This window comes from Vulpes lagopus, chromosome 1 (genome assembly GCF_018345385.1).
Source record: "Vulpes lagopus strain Blue_001 chromosome 1, ASM1834538v1, whole genome shotgun sequence".
Classification (NCBI taxonomy): domain Eukaryota; kingdom Metazoa; phylum Chordata; class Mammalia; order Carnivora; family Canidae; genus Vulpes; species Vulpes lagopus.
In genome coordinates, this window is record NC_054824.1 from 24,632,049 (window position 1) to 24,647,870 (window position 15,822).

General features: G+C 41.2%; 1 pseudogene; it reads left to right on the top strand.

Moving 5' to 3' along the window:
* The first annotated feature begins 3,163 nt into the window (after positions 1 to 3,163).
* On the top strand, positions 3,164 to 4,103 carry LOC121497081 (annotated as a pseudogene).
* Positions 4,104 to 15,822: the final 11,719 nt, after the last annotated feature.

A 15,822-nucleotide genomic window follows, 5' to 3' on the forward strand; every position in this document is an offset into this window, starting at 1 on the left:
ATGAAGTTTGGAAACTCACAATTTATTCAGGATGCCGTGCACCTTAATTACTAGGTTATTTTGTCACCCCCTAGCAGATGTTTGTTGATCCTTACTCTAAATGTTCTGGCATTCCCGTGATTCAACTACTCTTTCTGTTTGTGTTTCTCATATATTTCCACGTCCACTAGCACTACCAATTAACTCACTGTTTATCTAAGGCTCAAATTCCAGAGAAAGAGGAACTGATTAGTATAGTTTGGATTGGTCTAGATTGTATGATTCATTACCATCATCTTGGCTCAACAGAACTTTCTTACTTGACCTCCTCTTGGTGGCTCTTGGCAAGGATGATGAACCAGGATGATAAAGCATCTGTGAATAAGGAACCACTTAGGGCCACTTCAGGGACTGTGGACATGACAAGCATTGAGAAGTCTGGCCAGTCCAGTACATTTCATAACCTACCTTTCAGGTCCAAAATATCTCTCTTCCTATGTGGTGTATATATATAGAATGGAGTATTACTCAGTCACAGAAAGGATGAGTACCTACCATTTACATCAACATGGATGGAACTGGAGGATAAAATGCTAAGTGAAATAAGTCAGTTGAAGAAAGCCAATTATCATATGGACTGAGGGTTGCTGAAGTAGAAGTGGATGGGGATAGGGTAACCGGGTGATGGGCATGAAGGAGGGCAGGTGATGTGATGAGCACTGCATATTTTACTATATGTTGGCAAATTGAAATTAATTTTAAAGAATTAAATTTTTTAAAAAAACTAAATATCTCTCTTTTCTGGTACCTACAATTCCCAGGAATCCAAAGGAAGTGAGAGAACCTATGGAAATGAGGGATCTCTGACTATTCTTGGGAAGCTGGATTTCTAGTGACACTGTCCCATCATCCCTGGTGAAGCAACAATTCGCTGAAGCTGAGCCACCCAGGCATCCCTGGTCTTCACTTTAAAGTCAAGTGAATTAAAATTTTGGTTTGGCTCTCAAAAACGAAAGAACTCTAAAATAGCTAAGTTGTTTTTTATTTGCCTATGAAGCCCTAATAGAAAAAGTATTCTTACTCTTGTTCAGTGCAAAAACATGAAAGTCTGTTTGTCTAATTGTTCTGGTTATCTTTGACTATTTCATTTGACATTTCCAGAAGATAGAAAACTCCTCCCAAAAAATTTAAGATAAATTGAAAATGGGTTAAAACATATCTACCAAATATTTATTCTTCAGGTCCCACAGTAATCAATTCAATCCTATCCTTTTAAATAACTAAGAGTCCATGAGGAAAAGAGCATATTTCATTTTTACAAAATATTCCAGTACTCCAATTTTTATAGAATTTGAACTTAAGGTGATATGATACAGTAGAATTTCAGACACTAGGGCTCTATAAAAGGCTACAAAATGAGTATTTGTCTTAGAGAAATGCTTGTTATTTTCAAGCCAAAGTGAGATTGTATAGTTTTTTCCTGTAGTTTGTAACCTCAAACATAAAAAGAAAAATGAGATTTGGCCAATGAGTTTCTGTTAACTCTTCGTAAGAAAGAACATTTCATGTCCTTATGACATCCAGAAACAAGGTTTGTACAAAATGATCAGATCAACATTGCTTGAGTTATCTTTACTATGTCTTTATTTTATCCTTGAAAATTTAAGGTTTGTACAAGAAAAGAAAACTAACATTCCCTGGGTCATATCATTTTAAAGATTCCTGAACATACAAAGACCAAAAGAATGTTTGGATTGCAGAGCTGAAGAACAAGCAGAACTAACTTCACAGAGGAGCTCAGAATGAAGTGGGGATGTTGATGTTTTGCCAAGTTTTCTCCGAGATATTGATTATGACTCACAGCCAGATATGACTCATTGCTATAAATGCCATATCTAAAATGATGTCACCAGCTTTTTGAGCTTCAGAGGAGAGAAGAGTGTGATTTTGTGGCCTAACCAGTAAGTTACCATTTATAGTTATTTTGCATATATATGTGACTAGGTTAAACACTAACATTAGAGGTTCTTTAAGATGCAGCCCAGTCACATCATTCTGTAGTGGTGTCCCCTAGCCAATAATGTATACCGTGCACACAGAGTTTACAATCAACTTCTTTTTCTTTTTTTAAGACTGCATTTATTTATTCATGAGAGACACAGAGAGAGAGAGAGGCAGAGACACAGGCAGAGGGAGAAGCAGGCTCCATGCAGGGAGCTGGATGTGGGACTTGATCTGGGGACTCAGGATCATGCCCCAGTCCAAAGGCAGATGCTAAACCGTTGAGCCACTCAGGGACCCCAATCTATGGTACTTTGTTCTAGCAGCCTCAATCAAGGATAAGGGTAGAATAAATATCTTTCAAATACATAACAACTCAAGACATTTACTCTATATGCAGTTTTTCTCAGGAAGCTACACAAGGGTCATTTCGTTGAAGTGAGTAAACCAAGAAAGAATAAGACATGAGATCTAGGAAACTCCTCCCACACAAGAGAGGGATGAAGGGAATTTCCAGGACAAGGTAAGAAATGAGCTCAGGGTGACAGCTATACAGGTAACCTAAGGAGTGTAGTAGCCCAGACTGCAGTAGGAAGACAGAAGATTCTGGGGAGGAGTGGAAGATTGTCAAGAAAAAGACAAAATCAATAGAATCCTCGATATGTTCAAAAGAATTGAGAAGAGATGCGCTTCTGTCAGAGAGCTTGGGGATGAATAAATGCTGGGTAAATGGAAAATGAAGCAAAGAAAATGAAGTCAAGGAAAGAGCAAGGCAATTATTAATTCCAAAGAAGAGCAAAAGTACAAGAAAGAATATATTCATAGTACAAGTGATTACATGCAAATCACCAAATATCAATAGAATCCAAACTTTTAACTACATTAAGAGGATAGGGAAGGCCAATATATGTATATAATATTTGTGTATATATATGTATATAATATTTGTGTATATATATGTTTATAGGGGAGGTATGGATAATAATACAGCTAAAACCTCATCTTCAGAGTAGAAAGTCATTGGTTTATATCTTAAGCCAAAAATGAAATACAGCACTATTAGTGTTTTATTTTAAGATATGAAAGTTGGCCTGCGCTTCCCCAGGCGCTGGGCCCACGCCTCCTCTGGCCAGTTTGCTGACTGCTGGAAGTCGGTCTTCCCTCTCGTCTGCTCAGCTCCGTGATGCTGGTGGACCTCGGCAAGTGGTCCAGGTCTTTGAGCCTGCAGGAAGTGGAGGAGCAGCCACAGCATGCGCTGCATGTCAAACACACCGGGATGGAGGTCAACGAGCTGGGCAAAGTGCTGATGCCCACCTAGGTTAAGAACCGGCCCACCAGTATTGCATGGGATGGTCTTGATCCAGGTAAACTCTACACCTTGGTCCTGACAGATCCAGATGCTCCCAGCAGGAAGGACCCCAAATACAGGGAATGGCACCATTTTCTGGTGGTCAACATGAAGGGCAACGACATTAGCAGTGGCACAGTCCTTTCTGATTATGTCGGCTCTGGGCCTCCCAAGGGCACAGGCCTTCATTGATACATCTGGCTGGTATACGAGCAGAGTGGGCCACTGAAGTGTGATGAGCCCATTCTCAGCAACCGATCTGGAGACCACTGTGGCAAATTCAAAGTGGCATCTTTTCGCAAAAAGTACGAGCTTGGGCCCCCGGTGGCTGGCACGTGTTACCAGGCGGAAGAGGATGACTATGTGCCCAAACTCTATGAGCAGCTGTCTGGGAAGTTGGGCAGTGCTGGGAGACAGTGGCTGTCCCAGAAGTCTCAAGCAGTGTTCTCAAGTTCAGTGATGCATGTAGATTTCTCCACTTTCCCCATCCCCGTTCTCACAGGTGAGGCCTGAGCAATCAGATAGTTGTTTAGAGTGACTTTTCCTCCTGCCTATCTTTTATAATTCTAGAGTCACACCTCGGGTTTACATTTTGATCAAACCTGAACTCCATTTTGGGGGATATTTTGGTACTATGTTGGGGTTATCAAATTGTTAATATAAGAAGAGCAACCCAGAATTTAAAGAAAGGAAAATTGAGGTGAAAGACCAGGTCTATAGTTAATAGGGCTGAGCATCAAAGAATCTTTAAGGGAGGTTTAAAAAAAAAAAAGATTCATTTGTCTCTGCCTTTGTCAGCCGGAGTCCGGAATTGTACCCGATGGCACTTCTGGGTCATGTTTTCATGGCTGTGTCTCTCACCATGACACTAACCCCCAGCGTGGTACATCTCAGACTGTTTACTCTAGGGGTCAGTATCCTGCTCTGGCCCCTCTCAATGGTAGTACTGGAAAAAAGCAATAGGGAGAGTTGCTTTGCAGTTAAGGCACAGTCATCTGGATGAGCTGCAGGGCTGGTTGAGGGGGTTGTCAAAATCCTTTAGCCTCTGCCTGTTGAACTGGTCACTCTTCGTCTATAGAAAAGCCGATCTGGAGTTGTGGAATGCTGTGTTAATTCTGCTGTTTGCTTATAGTGAATAAAAATAAAAACATTGTGTGGATTAAAAAAAAAAGATATGAAAGTTAATACTAAATACCAGGTAAGAAGATTGAAAGATGGGAAAGAGGGAGTGGACAGGAAGCAAGGGAGGGTAGGGAATCCAGAAGCCCTCTGGTTTTGTTTTAGGCCTTGTAGTACTTATTTTACATTAAACAAACAAACAAAAAAAAAATGGTTCTTTAAAATGCAGAGTGACAGGATTTTATTTTATTATTTTATTATTATTATTTTTTAAGATTTTATTTGTTTATTCATGAGAGACACAGAGAGAGAGAGAGGCAGAGACACAGGCAGAGGCAGAAGTAGGCTCCATGCAGGGAGCCTGACATGGGTCTCGATTCCTGGTCCCCAGGATCAGATCCTGGGCTGAAGGCAGCGCCAATCCGCTGAGCCACCCAGGCTGCCCAAGTGACAGGATTTTAAAGTGAAAATGAAGGCATAAAGACATGGGTGTGCAAGGAAGGCATAGGAAGGAAACAAAATAATACGAAGAAGGTTTATATTAGGCAGAAGTCATACTGACAGGGGCACTAGGACCCTGCTGAGCAATTTAGAAAATCCTGTTTGTGCTATGGGAACCCCAGAAGCTGATGAGTAGGCACAGCACCTGGAGGCAGGTGTACTTTGGAAGGGATAGAAAGAGGACTGACACTTAAAGCTGGAAGGCTGGAACATCTGGGTGGTTCAGTAGGTTAAGCGTCTGCCTTCAGCTCAGGTCATGATCTCAGGGTCCTGGGATGGAGCCCTGCGTCTGGTAAGAGGGACACACAGAAGAGAAAGAGGCAACATGACCAGAGAGGCAGAGATTATGATATGGCAACAAGTCAAGGAATACTTGGAAACACCAGAAGCTAGAAGAGACAAGGAACTGATATTCTCTCCAAGAGCTTTCTTTTTTTTTTTTTTTTTTTATTTTTATTTATTTAGGATAGTCACACACAGAGAGAGAGAGAGACAGACACATAGGCAGAGGGAGAAGCAGGCTCCATGCCCGGGAGCCCGACGTGGGATTCGATCCTGGGTCTCCAGGATCGCGCCCTGGGCCAAAGGCAGGCGCTAAACCGCTGCGCCACCCAGGGATCCCTCCCAATAGCTTTCAAAGGGAGTGTGGTGACCCTGCCTTTTGAGCTTCTAGCCTCCAGAACTGTGAGAAAATAATTTTCTGTTGTTTTAAGTCATTAAATTTATGGTAATTTGTTATAGCAGCAAAAGGAACCTAATACAATTGGTAATATTACATTACCTAAATGTCCTAAAATACCTAAGTATCTTAGGTATGGGGATTAGATGTTTGGTTTCAAGGAAAAGAGACCATAGAAACGAACTCAAGCAAAATGGGATTTATTTATCTATTTATTTTTTAGAAGGGATTTATTGTAACAATGTCAAGCTCATTCTTTCCATTGGAACACTAACCAAGCATAAGTGGAGACATGAGCTCTGGAACATCAACACATCTTAGTTAGTAATTCTTAGGGTGTGGCTTCTTTCCTGTCCCATGGCCAAGTCCACAATGGGAATCCATCTTCTAAATTCCCAGAAAAGGCTCTGAGTGACCCAGCTTATATTTGGTAACCGCTCTTGGCCCATTCAATTGTGAGCGAAGCTTCAAGCAATTTGTAACTTGCCTGTTTGTGCTTTCAACTCAATAGCTCTCTACTATGAATTTTCTTTTAAGTCACAGAATATTAGTTTGCCTATCCTTGGAAGTTTGCATTCTTTTAAATTTTTATTTATTTATTCCTTTCCCTGTCCCTGAATTATTTTCTAAATTGTGGTAAAGTACACATAACATAAAATTTGTCATGTTAGGGATCCCTGGGTGGCGCGGCGGTTTGGCGCCTGCCTTTGGCCCAGGGCGCAATCCTGGAGACCCAGGATCGAATCCCACGTCGGGCTCCCGGTGCATGGAGCCTGCTTCTCCCTCTGCCTGTGTCTCTGCCTCTCTCTCTCTCTCTCTCTCTCTGTGACTATCATAAATAAATAAAAATTTAAAAAAAAAAGATTAAAAAAAATTTGTCATGTTAACCAAGTTATAGTGTACCATTCAGTAATAGTATATTCACAATCTTGTGCAACCATTATCATTACCTAGTTCTGGAACATTTTTTATCTGAAAAAAAATCCTCATCCATAAGTAGTCACTCTCCATTTCCCCCCTTCCATAGCTTCTGGTAACCACTGAACTGCTTTCTGTATTTATTGACTTGCCTTTTCTGGACATTGCATTTAAATGTAATCACATAATACGTGGTTTTTCATGGCTGACTCCTTATACTAAGCATATTTTCAAAGTTCATCTACATCATAGTGTGTATCAGTACTTCATTCCTTTTTGTGGCCAAATGCTATTCCATTGCATGGATATACCATATCTTGTTGGTCCATCAATTAATTGATGGACATTTGGATTATTTCCACCATTTGGCTATTATGAATAGTGGTGCTGTGAACCTTGGTGCACAAGTTTTTGTTCTTTGGGGTATATATCTAGGAGGGGATTGCTGAGTCACATGGTGATCAGATTTTTTTTTTTTTTTTGATCAGACGTTTATTGGAGGACCGCCAGACTTTTCCAGAGTGAATGCACCATCCTACATTCCCACTGGTAATGTATGAGGCTTTCATTTTCTCTTCATCATCATCAAACTTGTTTACTGGGATCCCTGGGTAGCGCAGCAGCGGTCTGGAGCCTGCCTTTGGCCCAGGGCGCGATCCTGGAGACCCCCGATCGAATCCCACGTCAGGCTCCCGGTGTATGGAGCCTGCTTCTTCCTCCGCCTGTGTCTCTGCCTCTCTCTCTCTCTCTCTGTGACTATCATAAAAAAAAAAAAAAAAACTTGTTTACTGGTTGTTTTTTGTTTGTTTTTGTGATTATAGCCATCCTAGTAGATATGAAGTGGTATCTCATGGTTTGTTTGTTTTTTAAGTTTATGTGTTTATTTTTAGTAATTTCTACACCCATTGCTGGGGGCAAACTCATGACCCTGAGAACAAGAATCACATGCTCTTCCAACTGGTTCCAATGGTCAGGCATAATTTATATCTCTAAAGTCCACTCACCTTGATTACTTTGACACAACTGTCACCAGGTTCTCAAGTGTCAAAATTCCCATTTACTCAGCACATACAGTTTTTCTTTCCTCCAGACTTTTAAGATTCTGCTTACCCCAAATTTTTTAATAACATTGGCATTTCAGAAGAAGAATCACATGGAATCCCTTGATGACTTATACTTCTGGGTCACTGGCACCTGCTCCTAGTGATATGCATCCTAATTCAAAAGTGAGTCTTTTGAATCCATTTACATTCCAGATGAGGAAAGTTAAGTAATTTGCCCAAAGTTTAGAGTTAAGCATGGAACTGAATGAGCAGAATGGGAGAAACTATTTGCTAATCAAATATCTGATAAGGGACTTGTATCCAGAATACGTGAACTCTTAAAACTCAATAATAAAAATGGGAAAAGGATTTGCCTAGACATTTCTCCAAAGAAAATATGTAAGTGGCCCCAAAACACATGAAAAGATGCTCAACATCATTAATTATTAGTGAAATGCAAATAAAAAACCACAATGAGATACCACTTTACATCCACTAGGCTTGTTACAATAAAAAAAAAAAAAAAAAAGACAGACGTTGGTAAGGATATGGAGAAATTAAAACTCTCATACATTGCTGGTAGGATTGTCAAGTGGTTCCGCTGCTTTGGAAAACAGCTTGTTAATCTCTCAAAATGTTTACCATACTTATATACAACCCAGCAATTTCACTCTTAAGTATATACCCAAGAGAATTGAAGCAAAATGCATGTTTATATTCACACACACACACACACACAAAGTTGTACATAAAATAGAAGCATTATTTATAATAGCCCAAAAGTGAAAATAACCCAAATATTTGTCAATTAATGGATACACTAGAATTTGGTGGTCTATCCATACAATGAAATAGTATTCAGCCATAAAAGAGAATGAAGTACCGATAAACACTATAACATGGACAAACTTTGAAAACAAGCTCAGTGGAAGAAGCCAGCCACAAAAGATCTCATAGTATAATATTCCTTTTATATGAAATGTCCATAAAAGGCAAATACATAAGAGACAAAAAGTAGATTAGCAGTTGCTAAGGGCTGGGGAAGAGGGAATAGGGAGGAATGGCTAATGGCTATGGGGTTTCTTTTGGAAACAAAACAAAATTTTTGTTTTAATAAAAATATTATTTTAAAATTAGAGTGCTTGGGTGGCTCAGTTGGTTAATTGGCCATCTCTTGGTTTAGGCTCAGGGCATGATCTTAGGGTCCTGCAATCAAGCACCATGTTGGGCTCTGTGCTCACCAAGGAGTCTGCTTGAGGATTCTCTCTCCCTTTCTCCCTCTGCTCTTCCTCCCTCTCACACTTTCTCTGTCACTCTCTAAAATGAATAAATAAATCTTAAAAAAAAAGTCTTAAAATTGGATAGGGGTGATGGTTGCACCATTTTATAAATATGCTAAAATCCATGGAATTGTAAACTTTGAAAGTGTTAATTTTATGGTAGGTGAATTTATCTTAATAAAGCTGTTAATATTAAACAAACAACAACAAAACCCCCAATCCTTGTTTATACTTCTTCATTGAGCTAATAGGTAAAGTGAGTTTCTGGAGAAACATAGAAATCTTCTCTTTCTGTTTGGGAAACTTCTCTGTCTGGCCTATTACTTTATTTATCTTGTTATTTTAATGTCTGTCAAGTTTTCCACTGAAATACTATATATTCCTTTTCAGGCACTGCTGCCCTGATTTAGGTTAAAAAAAAAATCTGTGGAAACTTTCCCATTTTAAACAGATAAAAGCAGAGCTTCTTTGGTTGGAAATGATGTGGAGGACCTGGTAGTTAAATATATGCTTTCATGTATAGTCTGATTTTGTTACACAGTAGGTAGTAAAGCAAGTCTTTTAGCCAGGACTTTTTCTGAATAATGAAGAATATTATTAGACCATAAACTCATAACTTTCTCTATCTAAAACCATTAGTGGGACTTTAAAAAAATAAACAACTCCTGCTCTTTAGTAAAACAATAAATAAATATAGCATTTAACACTATAAAAGAGAAGATGTGTCCTTTAGAATGATCTAGGGAGCACTCTCATAAGATGGGTAGATATAGGTTGCTGTGCAGAACATCTAGAAAAAAATCACAAATATACATTTCCTTCTTTCAAAGAACTTATATCTTCTTGGGAAGATAAACTTTACATGAACAATTTAATGAAATGGCATAATGTATGAAAAGCACACACTTTTGGTACACATTATAACAAAACCACCAGAATTCCTTTACTTATCTTTCATTCACTAAAAACTTTATAAGTGCTTCCTACTACCAAACACTGTATGAGACTTGGGAATTACTGTGCTAAAGAGGCCTGTCATGATCCTGGGCCACCTAAACAGCAAGGTAGAGCAGTAATGCAAAAGATGTCACAAGTTGGGATAGGAGCATAGCAGAGATGGTAAGTTTATTCGTTAGTGTTTTTTTAAAAAAAAAATCCTTGGAAAGTTCCAGGTATGAAGTTTGGACTTGTCATCTATTTATGAAAATACTCTAAGCTGTGGCTCCTGCCTCTAGCTACAGCTGTATGGAGTCACTCATATCCACACATACATCCTTCCAGGTAGAGCTGGGCCACTTGTGCTTTCTGCGGCCTGCAAGGACTAGTGCTGGATCGCTGTTGGCTGTGCCTTCCTTCTATAAAAGCAGATTTGCCAGTTACACAGGGAAGGTGGTGGTGACGGTGGGATTAGCCTATGAGGGTCTGTAAACAGAACGTGTTACCTGAAGCCTTCCCACCACGGTAGCAAGGCCACTCCACGGTGTTGAGAACTGACCAGGCTTAGAGCTGTCCCTGGTTGTCCGCTCTCTTTCCATCAGATCCTCAACTAATGGGAATAGAGCTGGGGCCTCCAGCAAGGCCCAAGAAGATTCAGAGGTAGGATGTAACTGCATATACCAGCTCCTTCCACACACACCCAGCAGGCTGAACGTCACTGTTTCCTTTTTTCAGCCCAGGCACCGAGACATATTTGCTCACGAATGCGCCTGCACTTTATAACCCTTTTTCTCGTGACTGAAAAATGCATATGTTCTTTCCCTCATCCCCTTCCTGAGATGCTTATTACACTCCCTTCTACCCAAGACCAGCATACTCCCCAAAGAACTTACATCTTATCTAATTTTCCTGCTCAAGGCTGTCAGCTGTTTTATACATTATTAAAGAATTGTGCAATCCTAAGCAAAGAGGTCGGAGGGAGGGAGGGTGAGAAATAGGGATTCTGTTCTCATACCAGGGTCCGGATTCCCGGGAGGGCTGGGGGCTCTGTAACAGAGAAGATCATTATTATTGCTGCAGCGACTTTCACTTGAGGACAGCAGTTTTCAGAATGTGGTCAGAGAACCCCCAGAGCCCCAAAGATCCTCCCTTTTCCCGTTCTGTGTCTGTATGAAGCCAAATTCCAACTAAAACTTCACAACGGACTGAATGCAGAGGCAGATATGAGAATGCAGCTGCCTTCTATTAAGGAAGATGTAGGCAATTTGCCAAAAAGTAAATACCCCTCCTGTCAGTGACTTTTGTTTTGGAAAGATAGCTGGTTTTTTTTTCTTCTAATTTTTAATTTTTAAAAATCTTTTATTGTTTATTTATTTTTAAAGATTTTATTTATTTATTTTGTTTGAGAGAGAGTGAGCAAGCACAGGAGGGAGGAGCAGATGGAAAAGGAGAGAATCTCAAGCAGACTCCCTGCTTCACAGAGTCCGACAGAGCTCAATCTCACAACCCTAAGATCCCGACTTGAGCCCCAATCAAGAGTCGGTCACTCAATTGACTGAGCCACCTGGGCACCCCCACCCTTTCAAAAAAATTTTTAAGTAATCTTTACATCCAACGTGGAGCTCAAACTTACAACCTGGAGATCAAGAGTCACACACTCCACTCACTGAGCCAACCAGGTGCACCAGATGGAAATGTTATTTATGCTAACATGTAATGTGTTTTTGTTGTTAATTTTTAACGAAATAATATTTTTAAAATTTGTTTCAATTTTCATATTGATTTAGTCCCTGTAAGAGAGCTTCTGAGAGGGATCCCTGGGTGGTGCAGCGGTTTGGCGCCTGCCTTTGGCCCGGGGCGCGATCCTGGAGACCCGGGATCGAATCCCACGTCGGGCTCCCGGTGCATGGAGCCTGCTTCTCCCTCTGCCTGTGTCTCTGCCTCTCTCTCTCTGTGTGACTATCATAAATAAATAAAAATTAAAAAAAAAAAAAGAGAGCTTCTGAGAGCCCTTAATAATTTTTAAAACTTATTATAGAGCGGTCCTGGTTCTGAGAAGTAAAAGTTTGAGAATTGTTCCTTTACGGCTACTCTTGGCCCCTGTTTGTTCTCATTCTTGTTCTTTGAGAGACCTCACCAAGCCCTACTGCCTCAGCTTCTACCTCTGAGCTGGTGTGTGCTGTGGGCAACACTTGAGCTTCATGTCTGCTCTGTGACCATCTGTAGGCAAGGGAAGTAAGATTGCCTCTGACAGCCGACCTGGATAAATCCATACACAGCAGATGTGATCAACCATTCACTCATTCCACAGATACTTATTGAGTACCTACTATGTGCCATGTACTATTTAGACATTGGGGTTCCAATGGTAAGCAAAACAGAAAATCCCTGAACATATTACTGGGATATATGAGGAGAATATAAGAGTACAATGAGAAAGAAAGCCCTGTAAGGGCTTGACTTTGTGAAGTATTGGGGGTAATCCCAAATTCCAGGTTCTTTCCCCAGCAGGGTTACCAAAAGTGATATATGTTTCCAGGTAGCCATTCTGCTAGTAGGCCTCTGGAAAGTAGGTGTTGACACATTCCATTCTGGTAAGGAGGGAGATATGATGCAAGAAAAGTTCTTGCCAGCCACAGTTGGGGCAGGAGAAGAACCAGGAAAGCAGACCTTATGACTGGCAGCTCAGGAACAAGACCAGACTAGCATCCTGGCAGGACAAGGTAGTGATGATCCAGGGAACATGGGCTCTGAGAAATCATGAGGTCACCTAAGCACCGCCTTCCAGACAACTTCTGAAGGAAGAAAAAGGAGAGAAACAGCTCTAAGAGGGAGTTATTACCTGGGATGAGACTATGTTAAGTTAGAAGAGTAGAATACTTTATTCTATTGTTGCTGAGCTTGTGTATGAAACCCCGAGGCAGAGAATTTTGGCAAGAATGACTCAATTAGACCCTTCTTAACCCTAAACCCAAATATTATTACCAACTGGTCACATGGAAGACAGTAAGATGAAGAGAAGGAGATACCAGAGAGAAAAGAGAACAGGATAGACAGGTCTTTTCTCCAGGAGGAATTGGTTCCCACCTTCTTTGCCACTTAGGTCACCTGGAAGGGAAGAGCAGAGTTCTGCCCTTACATGTACAACATTAATGCAAGAAGGAGAGGTGCCTGGCTGGCTCAGTCAGTGGAGTATGAGACTCTTGATCTTGGGGTTGAGTTCGGGCCCCACACTGGATGTAGAGATTACTTAAAAATAAAAATATCTTTAAGAAAAGAGAGGAGCTCCTGAATGGCTCAGTCAGTTAAACATCTGCCTTCAGCTCAGTCATGATTTCAGAGTCCAGGGATCAAGCCCTGCTCACGGGGGAGTCTGCTTCTCCCTCTCCCTCTGCCCTTCCACCCACCCGGCTCACGCTCTATCTGTCTCTCTCAAATAAATAAATAAAATCCACCCCCCCCCCAAAAAAAAAGAGAGAGAGAGGTCTAGAAAGGAAAATAATGATAGGGGAAAGAGGGGAATCTTCATTCTGGAAAAGTTCTGGCTTTCAGACAGGATAAGAAAGAAAGAGAGCCCCAATCTCATGTGGCCCAACTGACTGTCCAGAAATGACCCATCAGTATATTGCAAACCAGTTTCTACATGCTGTTATTCTTGTAGCTGGAATACAGGGGTGCAAGAGCAAACAGAGGGGGGTCCCACACAGAGCAGGTTGGACCACTGGCTACTGACAAAATTCAAAGGCAGACAAATGAGTGGCAGTGAAACAAGAAAGGAGGTTATTTCAGTGAGGCCGACACCCCAAGGACAGCAGACTAGAGTCTCAGACTGTCGCCAAAGTGCTGAAAATACTTCCAGGTTTACATAAGGAAAATGTGGGACAAAGGTGGGTGGGAAAGTGCAGGGGGCAGTGAAGGTCAAAGTGATACTTATCTTGGGGCCAGTCACGTGGGGTCTTGCTGGCTCAGGGCAGTCTTTACTGCTTCAGGGGTAATTTTGGTTCCCATCTGGAGATGCTTTGCCCTGTGGGTCTTGCCTGATTTAAGAGATGAGCTGGAAAGAACTTAATCACTTAGAAAGTACAGAGTGAGGTCAAAATGAAGGTAGTTGAAGTCTTTCACTCTGTCAAACTCCCCTACCCTCCCCAGTCAGATTTGGTTGGTATAGATAATCTTTCTTTTTTCGTTTTTATGTATTTATTTGAGGAAAAGTGAGAGAGAGAACATGAGCAGGAGGAGGGGCAGAGGGAGACGGAGAAGCAGACTCCCACTGAGCAGGGAGCCTGATATGGGGCTCTATGCCAGGACCCCTGGATCATGACCCCAGCCAAAGGTAGCTGCTTAACCCACTGAGCCACTCAGGCACCCCTAGGTAATCTTTCTTACATCTTGCAGTTCTGTGTCCTTTCCTGCCCTGAGATATTAGGTGAAAAATTGCTTGTCCAGAAATGATTTGTTCATCCAGCTAATATTTGTTGAGCTTGAGGTCTTTGCTCAGTTATGAGTCCTGAAATGACTTCTGTGATCCAGTCTCCTGAGAAGTGATTCACAGTGAAATGGATCTAGCCACTGAAGAGTTGATTGAAAAGTTAGGAGGTAGAAGATGACAGGAGAGGGGCCCCTGGGTGGCTCAGTTGGTTAAGCAGCTGCCTTTGGCTCAGGTCATGATCTCAGAGTCTTGGAATCAAGCCCTGCATAGGGCCCCCTGCTCAACAGAGAGCCTGCTTCTCTGTCTCCCTCTGCCTGTGGCTCCCCCTGCTTGTGCTCTCTCTGTCCCTTTCTCTCTCTGTCAAATAAATAAAAATCTTAAAAAAAAAAAAAAAGATGAGGTGATCCCTGGGTGGCTCAGAGGTTTAGCACCTGCCTTCGGCCCAGGGCATGATCCTGGAGTCCCAGGATGAAGTCCCATGTCAGGCTCCCGGCATGGAGCCTGCTTCTCCTTCTGCCCATGTCTCTGCACCCCCCTCTCTCTCTCTCTCTCTCTCTCTCTCTGTGTGTGTCTCCCATGAATAAATAAATAAAATCTTAAAAAAAAAAGATAACAGGAGAAATAAGACTATCATTCAAAAGCCCTAAAGTGGCTCAAGTTTCTGGTTGAGACAGGGACTGTCTTGTGCACACAAAATAGGTAGCAGTGATGAGCATTCTCTTCCTGGGTGCGATTTCTCCTTGATTGTTTGCAGAGCAAATGCAATCTTGTACTATGGATAGATTATGCCTTTTAAAAAAACTTATTCTAAAAAAACTGAGTGGCAATTCCGATGTTCCCAGATTCTTTCTAGCAGCTTGAATCACCTTCATTTAACTTTCTTTGGGGTGCCTACATGAAACGACCCAAATGTCAGAGCTGTTAAAAGACAAATTGAGGCGTATTAAAATTTTTAAAAGTTTATTTCAGCAAAAATTAGTGGGAATCAGGCAGTGCCAAATCAGAAGTAGTTAGGAGCACTCTGCCAGCAGAAGTGAAGGGAAAAACTTATAAAGAAAAGGCAGAAACAAAGCAAGGAAATTATGCAATTGGCTGTAGCTTAAGCATTTGCCTCATTCCAAGAAAGTCCCATTGGCTGTTTGTGATTGGTTTTCCCCAACTTTGATTTCTCAGCATTGAGGTTTGTACAGGCTTGTTTTGTGTAAGCCTGTAAGGCATTAGAACCGCCTCCTTGTTGAATTCAACACAGCATAGACGGATGGTTGTTTGTGCCATTAACTCTAGCACAGAGCTGGCTTATCCACAGCAAGATTTAAATCACAGATCTACCATAATTTCAAACCACTTTCCTCCAGCGTTTTGTTAATGTGTCATTCAGGGAATATTAACCTAAATAAAATGTAATTAGTATGAAAAATCTTCCCTGAAATTATACAAAACTATGCCTAATTTTTATGCATCATTTATGAGGCAGATGATACATAGAAGAGGCCCTGATGTTAGACCATCCAAGTGAAGTCCCAGCAACTGAATTTACTAGCTCTGTGACTTTAAAAGAGTTATTTGACCCCTCTCTGCTTCATTTTTCT